This window comes from Microtus ochrogaster, linkage group LG1, assembly GCF_000317375.1.
Source record: "Microtus ochrogaster isolate Prairie Vole_2 linkage group LG1, MicOch1.0, whole genome shotgun sequence".
Lineage (NCBI taxonomy): Eukaryota > Metazoa > Chordata > Mammalia > Rodentia > Cricetidae > Microtus > Microtus ochrogaster.
This window is the reverse complement of record NC_022027.1, coordinates 52,828,312-52,844,594: the sequence shown is the minus strand read 5'-3', so window position 1 is coordinate 52,844,594 and position 16,283 is coordinate 52,828,312. Positions and strand designations below refer to the sequence as shown.

Here is a 16,283-nt window from a genome sequence, read left to right as displayed (position 1 = left end):
ATTCCAAATATCTCCCACACTCGTGATAAGTGAGTGATTTGACTCAAACAACAAGGAATGGGACAGAGACATGGAGAACGACACAGGTCAGCTGTGGAGGTGTCCACAAGGCCGAGTGGTCATCAGACCTAGAGAAGACATTGGACAAACTGTACCACGCAAACTCATCTCCTCTCCATGGTGTTCATTTACACATCCTCCATGCTTTGAGACAAGATTTAAAATGCAGCTCAGAAAAATGATGATTCATTAGGTCTCTTGAGAAACTGTGAAGGTGGAACCAGTTTACTTAAAAATATTTTAAAATCAAAGTTTACTTAGTGTGGTGATTTGAATGACAATGTCCTCTGTAGGAGCAGATATATGAACGTATAGTCCTTAGAAGGTGGTGTTATTTGGGAAGGTTATGGGACATTGAGGAGGTGCAGCCTTGCTGGCGGAAGTGTGTCACTGGGGGAGGGCTTTGAGGTTGGCATCCTCCCCACCCCCAAGTTCTCTCCCTGTATTCCTATGTTCAGCTGAAGATGCCCATATCTTAGCTTCCTGTGTTGCTGACACCCCAGTCATTTGCTATCCTGCCTCCCTGCTAAGATGTCAACTGTCAGCGAATGCAAAAACTGCAATACGTACTTTTAAAACACACATTTTTATGCAGTTATTTTGACTTTTTAAAGACAGATTAAGAAACATCACATGTCTCTCTTGAGACCAGTCTCCATGGTGGTTGAGCCACAGGCTGTGGAATCAGATTTGAGCTCTGACTCAGCCAAGAGCTGAATGAAACTTACTTAGCTGCTGTCTCCTTTCCTCAACTGCCCAGTTTCCTTACCTGTTATTTATAGCACAGTTATGAGAATTAAGGGCGTTTGGGTGTGGACAGCACTCAGGAAAGTGTCTGGCACATATGGTCATCACTCTTGCTATGCAATACAACATTTAAAGACCACTAAAGAAGGATGGCTGGGACTTTTAAAATGCTTCTCCTACTAAATCCACTGATAGTGCCACAGATCTGAGACTCAGTGATTACTTAACAAGAGAAGAGTGTCCAATTTACTGTCCAAAGCTTCATTCTTACATAGGGAATTTGTTTGCAGTATTATCTACAGCACAACAGTTTTCATTGGAACAGAGTATGATCAGCACTGTGTGTGTGTGTGTGTGTGTGTGTGATGTTGTGACTCTTAGGGGAGCAGACCCCTCATCATGATGTAGTTTGGTGGCACAACCATGTGTCACATGAAGTCCCCACCCCATGGAAACCTCACTTTTGACCTCCCCTTGGGATGTGCCATTTGTTCTCATGCTATTTATTATAAGTGCTTTCCCAAGATGACTTGGGGCCAAGTCCAGTCCAGTCTCTTTTATTTTAAACACTTCCTATTCATCATCACGTGCCTTCGATTTCATAACCACAGCTTCTGTCTGACCTGAAATCTTAGTCAAGGGCAGCCTGTCTCAGGACAGAGAAGCTGGACAGAGTCAGGAGCTCACCATGTCTTTTTGCAGCCTTTATAGCCCTGCAAATTATTGGTAATTACTTTTCTTTCTGAGTCATTCCATAAAAAAAATAAAGCTTGTTCTCTGACAATCACATGATTTGCGTTAGTAAATGTGCCATGAATCTAGGTAGAAGGAATGCATCATTTGTTAGTAGATGGGTGAGATGTCTGGGAATGAGGCTCAGCTGATAGGGTGCTTGGCGAAGCCCTGGTTAAAATCTCCAGTGCTACGTAAATGGCATGGTGATTGGGGCCTGTAACCCCATCATTCAATAGGTGGAGGCAGGGGGACCAGAAGTTCAAGTTATTCTTGGGCTACACATAATAGTCAGCCTAGAATACCTGAGACCTTGTCTCCATGAAGAATAGAAGAAGTAGAAAGAATAGGAAGGCTAGGTTATCCAGTTAATCTCACTAGCTCAGTGATGACTTCCTGCAAATCAGACTCATAGTAAGCACATTCCTCAAAAGATTTTATGACTAACTTCTGGAATATTATGGAATGTTATTGGGTCTTTTATTTGTTATTGTTTGTTTTCAGGTAGAGTTTCTTGCAGCTCAGACAAGCTTCAAACTTCTTAGGTACTTCAGGCTAGCTTTGAAGTCATGATCTGCCAACTTGTCCCTCAGGCATGCACCATCTGAATGTTCCTCCGTTTATAAGAACAAAAATATGATTGTGAAATTAATGAAAGGCCAGGTGGGTAGACCTGATTTCTGACGTTTGGCCATTGCAATGGCGGATGTAGTTTGGATGGGTTTGCATCTGCTCACTACTTCCCTGCTGCAGGCTGCTAGCTACCATCCTGATGGGGAGTTTGTGACACGCGAGACCATCCTGATGGGGAGTTTGTGACACGCGAGACCATCCTGATGGGGAGTTTGTGACACGTGAGAGAGTCTGGGCTTTCACACCGAGATGATATTGCCATTTAGTGAGCAAGGGCTATCGAAACAAATACAACACAAAGCAAAGAACAATCAATATTTGTCCTTCACAAATGGTCCTGTAGGTAGGGGCCTGTTTTCAGGCCTGGGTTTCTGCCAGATGGACTCAGTTCTTTTCCCTTTGAGCAGGTGCATTACGTTCTGTGTGTTCCGAGCACACTGAGTCCCTCTGTGTTTTTCCTCTCTATGGACCGATAACGCATTCCTGCAATCAGTGTATCTACACTTCATTATTTGTTGTGGGCTTATGCCGGGGGTAGGGGTGGGGGACCAGAGAGGGGGTTTGACATTACAGGTAAATCTGACCTAAAGAATTCAGATAAGACGTCTTGGTGATATTTTAAAACTACGCTTTCATGCATTCCTTTCTTTTCCTTCATCCCGCTCTCTCCATCTTTCTCTGCTTTATTCACCATCAAACACAGATGAATGCCTCCTTCTGAGTATGCTATGGTGTTAGCATTGGTGATGGAGGTCCTTGGTAGTGGTAATCACAGCACTGGGGTAGAAGTCCTCGGTAGCAATAAGATACCTCTTCTCTGGAAACCACACTGGTCCTATTTATTTTCCACTCATTTTCCTTACTTTCTTTAGAAATCACTACCAGTCCTTATCATCCCCCCCATCAGTTAGGAAAATTCACAAGTCCATCAAGTCGTGGAAATCCAACTGTTAAAATATTACGATTCACAATGAACTTTTCATGTCCTCTGCTGTGCAAAGTCTGTGTACATATTGTAGCATTGATATGTGACTTAGGCCAATTTTACAGATGTAAAACTGAAGTCCAGAAAGACTAAATCACCATCCAACAGCTCATTCAAGGTTCTTAACGGAGGTCTAGGTTCCCCTCTTTTTCTGTGTTCATTGCTCATAGTAAATATCTCTGATAATAAAGATCACCCCCTGCTGACGTCATATACTCTGATTGTTCCACATCGATATTTTAGGGTCCATACACTCGACTCTCATTTTAACTACTTTGACTGATTTTATCGGTGTTTGTTTTTGAAAATGGTTGCTCCTCCCAAGTTTCAGTTAAAGTTAAGTTTTCAAATGTTTAAAAACATTTGTGTTTCTTAACTAATACAAGCCCACAGGCAGAAATTCCAGATCCAACTAGGTGACCTTCTGTTCTCAGTGGCTGCAGCTTTGGAGGTTCTGTGGATTTGCCTTAATCTGTTGCTAGGAACATTGCACATCGCTCTAAACAGGCTGCCAGACTGAGGCACTGAGCGTGAATGACATAAGTCGTTCTGTCGTCCAGGTTACGGTGTGGTGTGAGATGCAGGATAAAGACACTAGCCAGAAGAACAGGAAGTGAGAGATAAGAAATGACAGGTTCAGATGAGAGAATCCTTTCCCAGCTGAAGACCTCCTGCTCACCAGCTTGGTCTCTCTGGTCCCTTGATCACTGGGGATTCAGTGCAGTCCAGCCTGACACCACTGGAGCATCCAAGCACAAATCATAACTCCTCATTCCACTGTCCCACCAACAAGAATTCCAGATCAGAATCCTGCGAACATCTCTCTGTGAGACTTCAGGCAAAACCCCGACTTGGGAAGCAACAGTATGAGCAAGGGAACACTCTGGATTTTTACCAAACATGTGTGTGGTTCTAGTATAAAACATACTGTAAGGATTCTGTCATTGTTTGTTCCCGGGGCCTGAAAGGCACAGGGAACACGCTGTCAGCACAGAAGGCCGTGTTGGACCCCTCTTTCCTGCTACAGTAGAATGCCTCTCACAATCCTGCTCAAGGCAGCTCAGAGACATTGGTACAGCACCTACCATGTGCAAGTAGGCACACACTCTTTCCTGCTCTACAATACTCCCGGCTTCATATTTTATGTCTTTGACTCCTTTAGATTTATTTTGTGTATCAGACACTTATTTTTCTTTTCCAAGTGAGTCCTTGGTTGATACTCTTATTGACTCTTTCCCCATTTTTCAGATTCATAAGAAAACTTAGAAACAACAGAATATGATACTTTATAGCTACATAATAATATCTCTGGACATGCTGGCATGCTCTGAAGATCCCTGTTAGAGGCACCATTTTGCAGGATGCCAAGAACTGAAAGAGATGGACTCCCCATACTTTTTCAATACTTCATCATTATACAAATGCACAAAGCATAATGATCTCTAAAATATTTCATCAAAAGAGGATAATAAAAGCATATTTTCATTGATTTAAAATGTACTAAATTAAAATTTTTGGACATCCTCTTAAAGCCCAATATATACCATTGGGTACTTGGCAATGCTTTCTTTGTGAAGAATACCTATGCTCCGTGAAAATATTGTGAAGTTGTAATTGCACTGTCTTGATGACCCTTTGCTAGTAAAAGTCTGTATGTGTAGTGGCGGGTCTCGGGGAGTAAACACAGGCTTTACGTGTGCTGAGGGGGTTCTATGTCACAGATCTATGCCCCAGACTCTATGACTTCTGGAACTGCACATTGAGGAAAATGTTTGAGTTATTACATACAATTTGCTTTTCATTGATAATTAGTATTTTCTTCAAAATTGTGTGTAGGACAAGATGTGTCCTTTTTTAAACCTATGCTAGTACAGTAATTCAAATATTTAAACAGGAATTATATTGATAATAATACATAGATATACACCTTAAATTTCCAAACCCTCAATTTCTAAACCTTCACTACAAAGTGCCCTACAGTCTAGCTTCTCGAAGAACATCCCACTACCATAGTGGGAAATTTCAGCCACGACCTCCCATGGCAAACCACAGCACAGCCCTTCAGAGTTTGAATGGAATTACCTCCCAAAACACTATGAAAGAAAAATGAATTTCATATCTAGACCTGAGATCTATACCCAAAAAATGTCATACATATACAAATATGCCAAACTTCAGAAAAAAGCAAAAACACAAACTGCAGCTGGGATCCCAGGCATTAGGATAAAGAACAATCAGTTCCTTGGGTACCTCCTGTCATGACCAAGGATAACCAGAACTACAATCTAGGTATATCTTCTGGCAACTGCCTTTTTCTTTTTCTTAGAAGCCATTGAACATAATATAAAAAGACAAGAAGCTAAGGATGCAGGCCAGTTGCTAAAATGTTTTCTAGTGTGCAAGAAGCCCTGGGTTTTAACTTCAAAACTGCATAAAGAGGATATGGTGTCATATGTCTGTGATCCTAGCACTCCGGAGGTGGAAGTTGGAAGAACACAAGTTCAAAACTGCCCTCTGTTCCAAAGCAAGTCTGAGGTTATCCTGGCCATTATGAAGCTCTGCCTCCAAAAGAATAAATAATAAAAAAGAAAGGTCTTTTAATCAGACATGCAAGAAATGTCTGTAGCCCCACCTGCTTCTACTTAGCTTCAAAACACTTATAGCCCCAAATTCTACTAAGGAGTTCTGTGACTATCAGGCCTCTGCACTCCTCACCCATGACTGTGACGTGAATCCTATTGTTCCAACTCACATGGAAATCGTGCAGGTGGTAGAGTCAGGTTCCCAGGGTCTTACACAGATTCTGAAAGCAGGAAGCCATGAGCAGAGAGGCCAAGGCACTAAACAATCTGTATGTATGTGAAAAACAGGTGACATTCCAGCTGGGCCTCCAAACATTCCTGCTAAACTGGCTAAGGCAGCATGCACAATTTTAATATTCTATAGTATTTGTTGATTGTTTTAAAATAAGTTTAAATGCACTGAATTTTAGTTAAATATATGGACTGTGTTCATTTTCAGAGTCTACCTACATGTAAACTAATTTTAAACAAATAGTTTAAAGTATTGTGTTTATTGTTTTTACTTTTTGTGTCAGAATTAGTACAGACAAGTGCATTCTTCAAGTTGACAGCATATTTTACTAAACTTTTTCTGGGCTACATTTCTGCTGACTCTGGATTCCCTTAGGCATGGTGTTGCTCTTTCATTAGAAATTAACGTCTGAGGCTGTGGAGCCCTGCACTGCTCCTCCACACGTGATTTAATTTAGTACAGTGTCGCTTTCCCCACTTAAACTCAATACCATCCCGCATTATTTTCCAATTCTACTTAAACAAACCCTGAATCCTATACATTCCCCCTTTCTGAGATGTGATTCATAAATGAAAAATATCCTATCTATTTATTTAGTCACTAAGAAACCATATATATATGTGTGTATATGTGTATATAATTTTACAGGTTTGGTGTGGTAGCTAGCATGCTGCAGTGGCTAAGGATTAAAGGCCATCTGTTTACCCAAGAATATGGGTTAGTTCCTGTTGTTAGAACTCAGGGGGAGTGTGTGTTATGTTCCCATATACTTTCACAAGCTACTACAGTATCTGTGTTACTTACTAGGCACAAAACCTAAAGCTGTACAATTTAAATGTGCTCATAAAAACAGCTTATATGCTGTTAAGATATCAGAAGCGTATCAGAAGAAAAATGTTATTGAATTTTTTTTGGTTCTGAGATATTTTGACACGTATACGCACGCATGCACGCAGACACACGCACATATGCACACACACACACACATACACACACACACACACGGCCAAGTAGAAACTTTATTTTGAGAAGCAAATGCACAGAAGCCCCGCACTGCTTCTGTTCTTAGATCATCAGAGAGACTCTAGAAAGTTTCGGTGCTTAGCATGTGGGCAAACAAAGAATACATCACACCATGAACTTTAAAAATAGTAATTCAGACTTCTATCTAAAGCATGCCTTCCAGTTAGCACTGGGAATCTGTATAAGGACAGCACGACACTTGGCAGCAGCCATTAAGGAAAGAACTGAGGAGGCGCACGAAACGATCACGCTGCAGGGACAGAGAGCAGCTCCACGTTCCGTTTGTTGCCATGATTCAGACGCAGACGGTGGGGGAGGCTGATTGGACTTTGAAGACGAACCAGGGCACAAACAGAGCCCCCACAGTCAACAACCTAGGTTTGTCAGTGATACACATCCCCCCAAATTATCAAGCATAATCAACAACAATACCCGGCAATTTGTCTCCAAATTAAGGAAAAGCCCCGCTCTCACCTTGCACAAACACACACTTCAGTGGTCAGTGGCAGATGCAGGCTGGAAGACTGAGCAGCTGCTCTGTCTTGAGCGGCTTAGCGCACACTCCAGCCGGCTCAGGTCCCACTATGTTTGCTCATTGCAGTTTCTCCCATGACTCCATCACCCAGGAATGGAAACCATGGCTTGGTCTCAGCTCCAGTGGACTCTCCGGCTATTGAGCCCAGGTGAAAAATGCTGAGTTCTGCAAGGTTACGACAAGGTGAACCCAAGCAAGGGGGAGGGCACGGGGGAAGGGGAGGGGCTGTGAAGCAAGGACCCTAAACTCCAGACACCTTGCCTTTGGAGAGAGTCTAAGTCCCATAAATCAGAACTGGGACAATAGGAGGTCAGAGAACAGTGAAGCTGAGATTCTTAGATGGCATAGAGCCAATCAAACAACCCAGAGGCATGCTTCAAGCAACTCTCTCTCTCTCTCTCTCTCTCTCTCTCTCTCTCTCTCTCTCTCTCCCTCTCTCTCCCTCTCTCTCCCTTCCTCCCTCCTTCTCCCTGTCTCTCTCCCTCTTCCCTTCCTCTCTCTCCTCCTTCCTTCCTCTCGCCCCCCCTCACCTTCACACACACACACACACACACACACACACACACACACACAGCACATACCAATGGCAGGCATCAGTGCAGTTACACTCATTAAATAGAAGCCACCTTTTTAAGATTTCAAGCCATTAAGGTTTTGCTGATATTTTCAAGGTAACAATGTTTAAGAGGAATCTGATACAATTAAAACGTTTGCCCGTATCAAATAGTACTCTTAAGAGAAAAATATTTTTGGTTCATACTATCTCGTATCGAATCTTTATTTGAGGCGCATGCTGGAATTATGCAGCAATCACCCACGCTGAAGAAGCAGTAATGATGTGGGCTTTTATAAAGCTGACAGATGAATTTAAAATTTCTCGTAAAAATTCTTGCCATTCCTCTTCAAGAGCGGTCTTGACTTACACACATATTTCAATACTGGGAGGCTTCCAGAAGGCCTTTCTATCTATAACATGTACATGTTCGCTCCAGACTGATACAATTATTGTTGTAGATGATTCTCAATTGCTGGCTTCAAATTTTTAGTTCTCCTATTTTTATTTTCTCTGAAGTGAGTGAAGGAGAAAAATTTTAGGCTTTTGAATGTTTTGTGAAACATTTTTTTTCTTCTTAGTGACATGGTTTTCCCCACAGGCAAATAATTATTTACCAAACTATAGGATGATTTCATGGATGAGAGGCTAGCCCTGCCCTTTAGCCACTTCCCCATCCTCCAAATTCTGCTCCTCACCTGCTGTGTATTTATCCTCCTAGGCATCAGTCCTGCCAGCATCTGCTTTGTCTACTTCCTAGGATGGGGGGAGGATGGAACAATGTGCCTGTAAAAATGCTTTGTATATTGTGGAATCCTGGGGAAAGGGCAGTTAGTTGCCTTTTTCCTCCCTCCGATTGCCCTGCTGAGTGTTGTGGCCTGTGAATTGATGTCCCTTTTCTAGGACTCCTTCCTTGGTTTATAGAGAGTGATTGCTTCAAGTGGGCTCTAAATAGAGTTAAGGATTTTATTGAACCACTGTCCTCTTTGTGGCAGGTCCTGATGGCAGTCACCGTATGGCCCACGGCTGGAGTGAGTGAATTGTGAGCAACATGGGTTCCATCTAGGCTTAGGGGGAAGAATGAAGCAGAGAAGTCGAAACTCTGCTGGAGTGCCCACGTGCATAACTGGCCTCACTGTCAACCCAGTGCCCTGGTGGACTCTCGCTGGTGTGGGCTGGAGAAGACGATTAGCGGAGGGGAAAGGTTGGAGATGGAATGCTAAGTTCACCGCTGAGTTAATTCCGTAGCACGTGCATCTGGGCAGTAACGCTGGTGTTCCTACAGTTACTTCTGCACTATTTAGAAGTCAGGTTGTGGAAGACACAGAGGAGGGAGGCAGGTGAAGAGCAGGAAAGGCGCTAACAATGTGGCCTCCTCTGTGTTATATGAAAAACACAGGCCTGGGAGGCTTAAGGAAGGAATACCACCTCCATTAATTCTCATAATAACCCTATGAGGCAGCTTCTATTATCCCCTTCAGCAGTGAGAATAATTAGCCTGCACACTGTTAACTAGTGATTGGTGGAATTTAAATTACAGCCAAGTCCTTTATGACCCAGAGTCCCCATAGTCTGGGCAAATGAGTTAACTTGTAACTTTCTCAGAGAGAGAAGGAACTTTTGTTTTCGTACTGTGAGAAGGCAGAGATGCAACTTAACAAGAAAATTTCTTCACTTGTAAGTACAATGCACAGATTTGAAGGAAAATATATTTTGATTTTTTCAGCAATGAACTAGATGTAAGATGCATAAAAAGAATTTGTTTTTAAGGTTTGCTAAATTTTTAGTTATGTATATGTGTGCATGCCTATATGAGTGTGGTTCCTGTGAAGGCCAGAAGAGGGTGCCAGATCTCTTTCAGCAGAATGTGCCCACAGGGTGTGGGTACTCACAGAGGCTGTAAGAGGATGCAGCTGCAGTTATATGTGGTTTTGAGGTATCCAACATGAGGGCTGGGCAACACATTCAGATTCTCTGCAAGAACAATACCTTCTTTGAACCACTGAGCCATCTCTATACCCATCAGTTTTGATATTATGTGCTAGTATTCTTTTTGTTGTCTAAGCAGGATCCTGTCTGTCTTCATATTAAAGAAACAAGTTTAGGTATTTTACTATAATAAAATGCTCCTCTCCTTTCAAAATACAACAAATGCATTATTTGTTTGAATGTGTTTAAATTATGAGACCTTGAAGATTGCCTTAGAATAAAAGAAGGCAATCTCTTCCTGATTTATGTCTAAGATGACTATTTATTATTTATTTATTTATCCAATTGTAGTGCTGAGTAGAACTAGAAGAACCAAATTTTCAGGATCGTGGGTTGAGGATGTAAATGAAATGCCAAGTTTATTCATTGAAAGGCTGCTGCAGCAGGGCTCTCAATTACAGCTCTCTTTCCCGTGTTCATACTGCTAGCTCAGTGCCAGGCCCAGCTGAGAGGTATCTCTGTTGTCTCCTACCAGGAAGTGCAGTTTCTACCAGCTTCCCATGCCCACAGGTTGTTTCTACCCTTCATCCTGTTCCACACAGGTTATAACTTCACTGAGTGTGCCTGGTGATACAATGTTTCTTTGAATGTGCTTGCTGATACAATGTTTTCTCCGAGTTTCCTTGCTGATACAATGTTTTCTCTGAGTGTGCCTGCTGATACAATGTCTCTGACTTTGAAATCCCCATCTGCAAAGCATTCTGCCCAACAGCTTTCATGAATCCAGGCTTCTCTGTCCTTCCTAACCTAACCAAGAAGGCTGTACATTTGAAGATCTTGTAACAGCAGCAGTATGTTGTTTCAGGTTCTGCCATTACAAGCAGGAGCCATCCTTATCTTTCTTGGCCATTGGTTAAGGCAGCAATAATACAATGATGCAAATAAATGACAAGGAAATCAATTGTAGAGAAAAAGACCAACACAAGGATTTTCATTTAAGCTTTTCTTTTAAAGTTAAGTTCTGAATTAAGGAACAACACATTGCCAGGTGCTCAGCATGTCTGAAATGCTAGCCTTGGGAGAAAGAGACAGGAAGATCAGGCATTTAAGGGCTTTCTTGGCTACATTGTGAGTTTGAAGACAGCCTGGCTAAAGAAGGAAGCTGTCTCAAAACACAAAACCATCCAACCAAGCAACCATAGCAACAACAAAACTAGTGGCATCTTAAGTATCCAGTTACTGACATCAGTGAAGAACCCTCCCCTTCCTGGGGTTTCTGGCATTGCTGTTGAACTTAAAATATTTACTTTAGCGCTTAGTCTGGAGATAGCAGATTTCCCTGAAAAGCTGAGTTTTTCTAAGCTAATGTGCTGTGAAGCCTATCATGACATACACAACATACGTCAAATAGAAATTTTTTTCTCATGTCTAAAAACATGTTTTCCCAAATAAAGGAAGAGAAAACAGTTACAGTCAGAATTATTAAAAAGTAGCATCTATTCCAATGATTATTTAAATAAAATCCATTGATACAAATTAATTGTTTCTTGGTTCAGAAAGTTTAAAATGAACATAGAGTGCAGGACACTGTGTTTAAGCCATTGTACTGTTCAATTCAATACTTGGAACATATTTTAAAATATTTATAAAGGAATATCTTTATAGTGTAATCCTCCCCATCACTTCTACCACACACAGAAAATATGCCAGCACAGGTCATTCTCTGAAGGAACCAGGAGCCTGCCTGCACCAGAAGATTAGAGACCAGATGATTTTCCAATTACATGCTGTGTTCAGGGCTCTTTAAGGAAGCTGATGTGCAAGGGGACTATAACTGTTCCTCAGCAAGCGGAACCTTGAGGATAAATCTTCTAAAATATGGAACTCATGGCATCTAGTTCTCAACATGCAGCCAGTTGCCAAAATGCAGTCAGGATTGCAGCTACAGAACTATGTTAAGATTTTCAAAAACACATCTTTTACATTGCAAATTATAATGTATGTATGGTGTGCATTATTGTATGTATTGCATAGTACATGATTTAATAATGAATCACTAGAATATACTAAAATCATGGGCATGTTTATGATTCGAATTTTGTAATTAATAATTAACAGTACAGAAAAAAATCTGAAATGCTTTACAATGTTAGTAGCATTTATCTCTTTGTAATGAAACAATAGAAATTTTATTTTCCATTTGACGTTTGTTTTTGTAAATGTCCTACGTTGACTTCTACATAGTAAATTACACACACACAGAGGACAAGAGAAGAAAGAGAACAGCAACTGTAGGGAATGATGTGGGGATAATTTTTTTAAATGTATTTTTTGACAAAGTGACTTTGTCATGCTTTTAATCTCTGCAAGTGGAAAAGGTTAGTCCTAAAACATAGCTACCAAGAATTGTAACACCTGTATCAAATTATTCGTGAGCATTATTAACAAAATTCTCAACACTACAAAGAAAAATACAGATCAGCTTGGGGTTCAGTGATTTTGATTTTTCTGTGTTTTTTTTTTTTTTTCTTTTTTTGGCAGGGTTTGTCTATGTAACCCTAACTCTCTTGGAACTTGCTCTGTAGACCAGGTTGACTTGGAGCTCAGCAGAGATCTGCCTGCCTCTGCCTCCCAAGTCCTGGGATTAAAGGTGTGCCCCATCATCAGCCAGGTGAATTTTAGTCTATACAAACAATGCAGGAAAATGCAAGCGTGAGTATATGTACACATTCCATCAGGGAGAGAATGGGCATGGGACAACCGTCACGAGCATGACGTGCATTCTGAAAACACAGACACAGTTTTGAGGCCACCGCCTATGACCAGAAGGGGTATAGTGAGTTATCAATGCAGATATGATCCAAAACAAATCCACTATCACCCAAGAGGCCCTGCTGGTCTAGCCCATTCAAGTGACCTCAATAATGGCAACATGAATGTTCTTGTGGAGATCAGGCTTTTGGGGGCCAGGGCAAGTGTGGAGAGCAGAGAGGAGGGGAGGGGGCATGTGTGATGCTACTTTGGACTTATTTGTGCTTTTTTTTAAAGTACTTTCCCAGGTCTTTGATGTGACCAGGAAGTAGGTGGCAGAGGAATTGGGGTTAGGTACCTTAACCAACAACAGCCTGTTAACGAAAAAGCAAGTGTGGATCTGGTACGTCTATGTTTCTTGGATGGAAAAGTCTTTAAATTAAAAATCTTGGCACCAAGTCAGAATATTTAGACTAAACCTAACGTTAATTCACCTATTCACTGATTTTTTTTTTGGTCTGTTGAAACAATATTTGAAAGACTGGACAAATAACCAGAACAAAACTCACACAAATTAAGCATTTTACTTTTCAAGAATCAATTTATAGCAATGGGTTGCCCTTTTAAATACAAATACATTTTTCTAACATGCTTACATGAAGAAAGAGCTTCATTAGTAACACACACCATTTCAAAAGAAAGGGATGTGCCCTGTGGACATGCAATACAAATGCAACTGGGTTTGACCATACCCTGTTACCATTGAGCAGAAACTCAAAGATGAAACACTTCATATTTTCAATATAACAACCTGACAATATAACAATACTATTAATAAAATCAGAAAACACTTATGCTCATGTTATACCCTCCCTAGGGCCTGTAGGTAAGCAAAGCTATGCACCAACACTATTATTATTCTATAATTCAGACATTACATTTAGTTATAAAAATAAGTAACAAGTGAGTACAGTTATGTCACATTTATTTGGAACAAGGTAATGTTCTGCTAAGCTTCATTGTTGTTCATTAAAAAATAAAACATTCCAATTCATCATTTTTATAAAAATAATACTCAAAAATTAGTTTTTGGATGATACTATATAGAGTGGAAGATAGTGCTATGATTTAGCTTAATATGTACAATGAGACAATAGTATTGTGCCTCATGTATGAAAGTTAAGAGCTTTCTCTGTGAATATATTTGTATATGAGTATCTTGACATTGAAAAAAAACTATTACTGAATTTCCTAAATGTTATCTGTGTGATCTATTGAATTTCCTGCAAAGACATGCATACACATGTATATTACATATGTGTATTCCAACCCTTTTGTATGTACACATGTGTAGAGTTTCAGAGATAAAATTGTAACAATGTAGTTGTAGTTTCTGCTACTTCCCCTAAAATATTTTATAAGCATTTTTATGCCCATAATCTTAAAATGAGATATTGTAAGATATACTTAAAGTTTAAAAAGGGTTAAAAATAAGCATTTGTTATTTCAAAGCATTTACAGCATTTCGGGCATTAATGGGATACAGTTCTACATTTCATTATTGGGGGCTAATGTGATATAGTTTCTATATTTCACTCTTGGTGGTGTGACTCGATTTCTTCCAGGCTTCTCATAAAGCTTAATACTGTTACACAACTGAGAACAGTTCCATTTTCTGTTAGGTTTTATGCTCAAAGTGTTCTTTTAGAACAAATTTCTATAGATAAAGGAGCATGGTGTGAAAGTATATTCTTAAGACTTGTGGAAAAAATAGCCTACATTAATGATAAAGCATTTGTTTGTGGCAAACAGACTGGCTACTTACAACTAATTGTCATTAAATTCCATGGATGCCTTAACCAATATGCCAACTTTCTGTGTGCAACTGCTCTAAATTTGTTCACAATCAAAAGTTGAATTTATTTTTAATACTAGAACAAGGACAGATATTTATACAAATAAAACATGTAAATAAATTTTGATACTAATTACCACCTGTGGAGAAGCCTTTGCCATCAGTTTCCTAAGGCCCATGTACAGATCCTATGAAGGTTTCAAAGTACCTGACCAATAAAATCTCCCATAATCATAGTTCATAACAGTAATGTTTGCATGCACAAACCATCCATTTGCTATAAAATGTTTGAGCTTCTTCATGGTTCACTTTTCGGAGTTTTGGTGTTTGCAGCTGGACCCTCGGCCACATACATGGAAGGCCTGGTCTCTCCTACTGGGAGAGACCCATTTTTAAAATTTTTAAAATGCCCCATTTTTAATAGGCATTTCAAAATTGCTATTTTGGTGCCTGTGCTTACATAATTTATATTAGAAAACATAAAGCAACAATGGAAATGGTCATATGTAAGCTGAATTCTTAAACTAATCTCCATTTTGTTTTAAAATAATAGTCAACAAGGCCTCATTTTAGCTCTGTGATTACATAGTAAAATACAAAGTGAAAAAATAGTAAATAGTGGTCTGTTTTAAGAAATAAAATCTACATTTGCAGAAAAACATATCAATACAGCAAAAGTTTACACTAATAATAATGTTCTTATCCGCCACTGTTTCCTCTACCAATTCAAGTTATGGTAAGGGGAATTGGGAAAATCGGGAAGTCCACCAGTCAGAACCAACAGCAAAGGCAGAAAAGGGGTGTGAATAAAAATGAGTAGGACTCTCTCATATCTCAGCTGAGCAGCCAAGGCTTGTCACAGCATCTCCACTTCTATCTCATCAACTGCTGGCTAGGAGCTTTGGAGATGTAGGAAGTTGAATTTATTTTTAATACTAGAACAAGGACAGATATTTATACAAATAAAACATGTAAATAAATTTTGATACTCTGAGAACCTAAGACACTGGCATCAATGAGAGACTGCACCAAAGTGCTTGAGTCTTGCATTGAGTCTCCCACCAGGCTTGGGAGAATGGTCTGTATTCTGTCAATTATATTTTAAATAAACGCTGATTGGTCAGTAGCCAGGCAGGAAGTATAGGTGGGACAACCAGACAGGAAGTAGAGGTGGGTCAATGAATTCTTGGAAGAAGGACGTCTTATCTTCAGTGTGACCCTGCCACAGAAGAAGCAAGATGTGACTGCCCTGCTGAAAAAGGTACCGAGCCATGTGGCTAACATATACTAGAATAATGGGCTAATATAAGTTATAAGAGTTAATAAGAAGCCTGAGCTAATGGGCTAATCAGTTTATAACCTAATATAAACCTCTGTGTGATTCCTTTGGGACTTAATGATTGTAGGAACTGGGTAGGACAGAAACCCCAGACAACATAATGGCTTTACCAAAACCTGACATTGACGGCCAGGCCATGTTAGGCATGTGCTATGATATAGGACCATCAACTCATATCTGTATTTATGTGTAAATTCAAAAAATAGAAACATGAGAGGCTGCTAAATCTATAAGCGTATATATATACATATATATACATACACACACACAGACACACACACAGACACACACACACACACAGACACAGACCACACACACACACACACA

The 16,283-nt window shown here is 40.2% G+C and overlaps 1 protein-coding gene across 3 annotated transcripts in view; it reads right to left on the bottom strand.

Moving 5' to 3' along the window:
* Arhgap24 (Rho GTPase activating protein 24) overlaps positions 1-16,283 on the bottom strand; it is a 418,579-nt gene that overhangs the window by 112,651 nt on the left and 289,645 nt on the right. The window contains exon 1 of one of the 3 annotated variants that reach the window (XM_013350910.2): positions 7,469-7,724. The exons of the other annotated variants lie outside the window; for them this stretch is intronic. The gene's annotated coding sequence lies outside the window, so the exon portion shown is untranslated. Of the gene's footprint in view, positions 1-7,468; positions 7,725-16,283 lie in introns of those variants that run through there. 3 annotated transcript variants of the gene reach the window in all.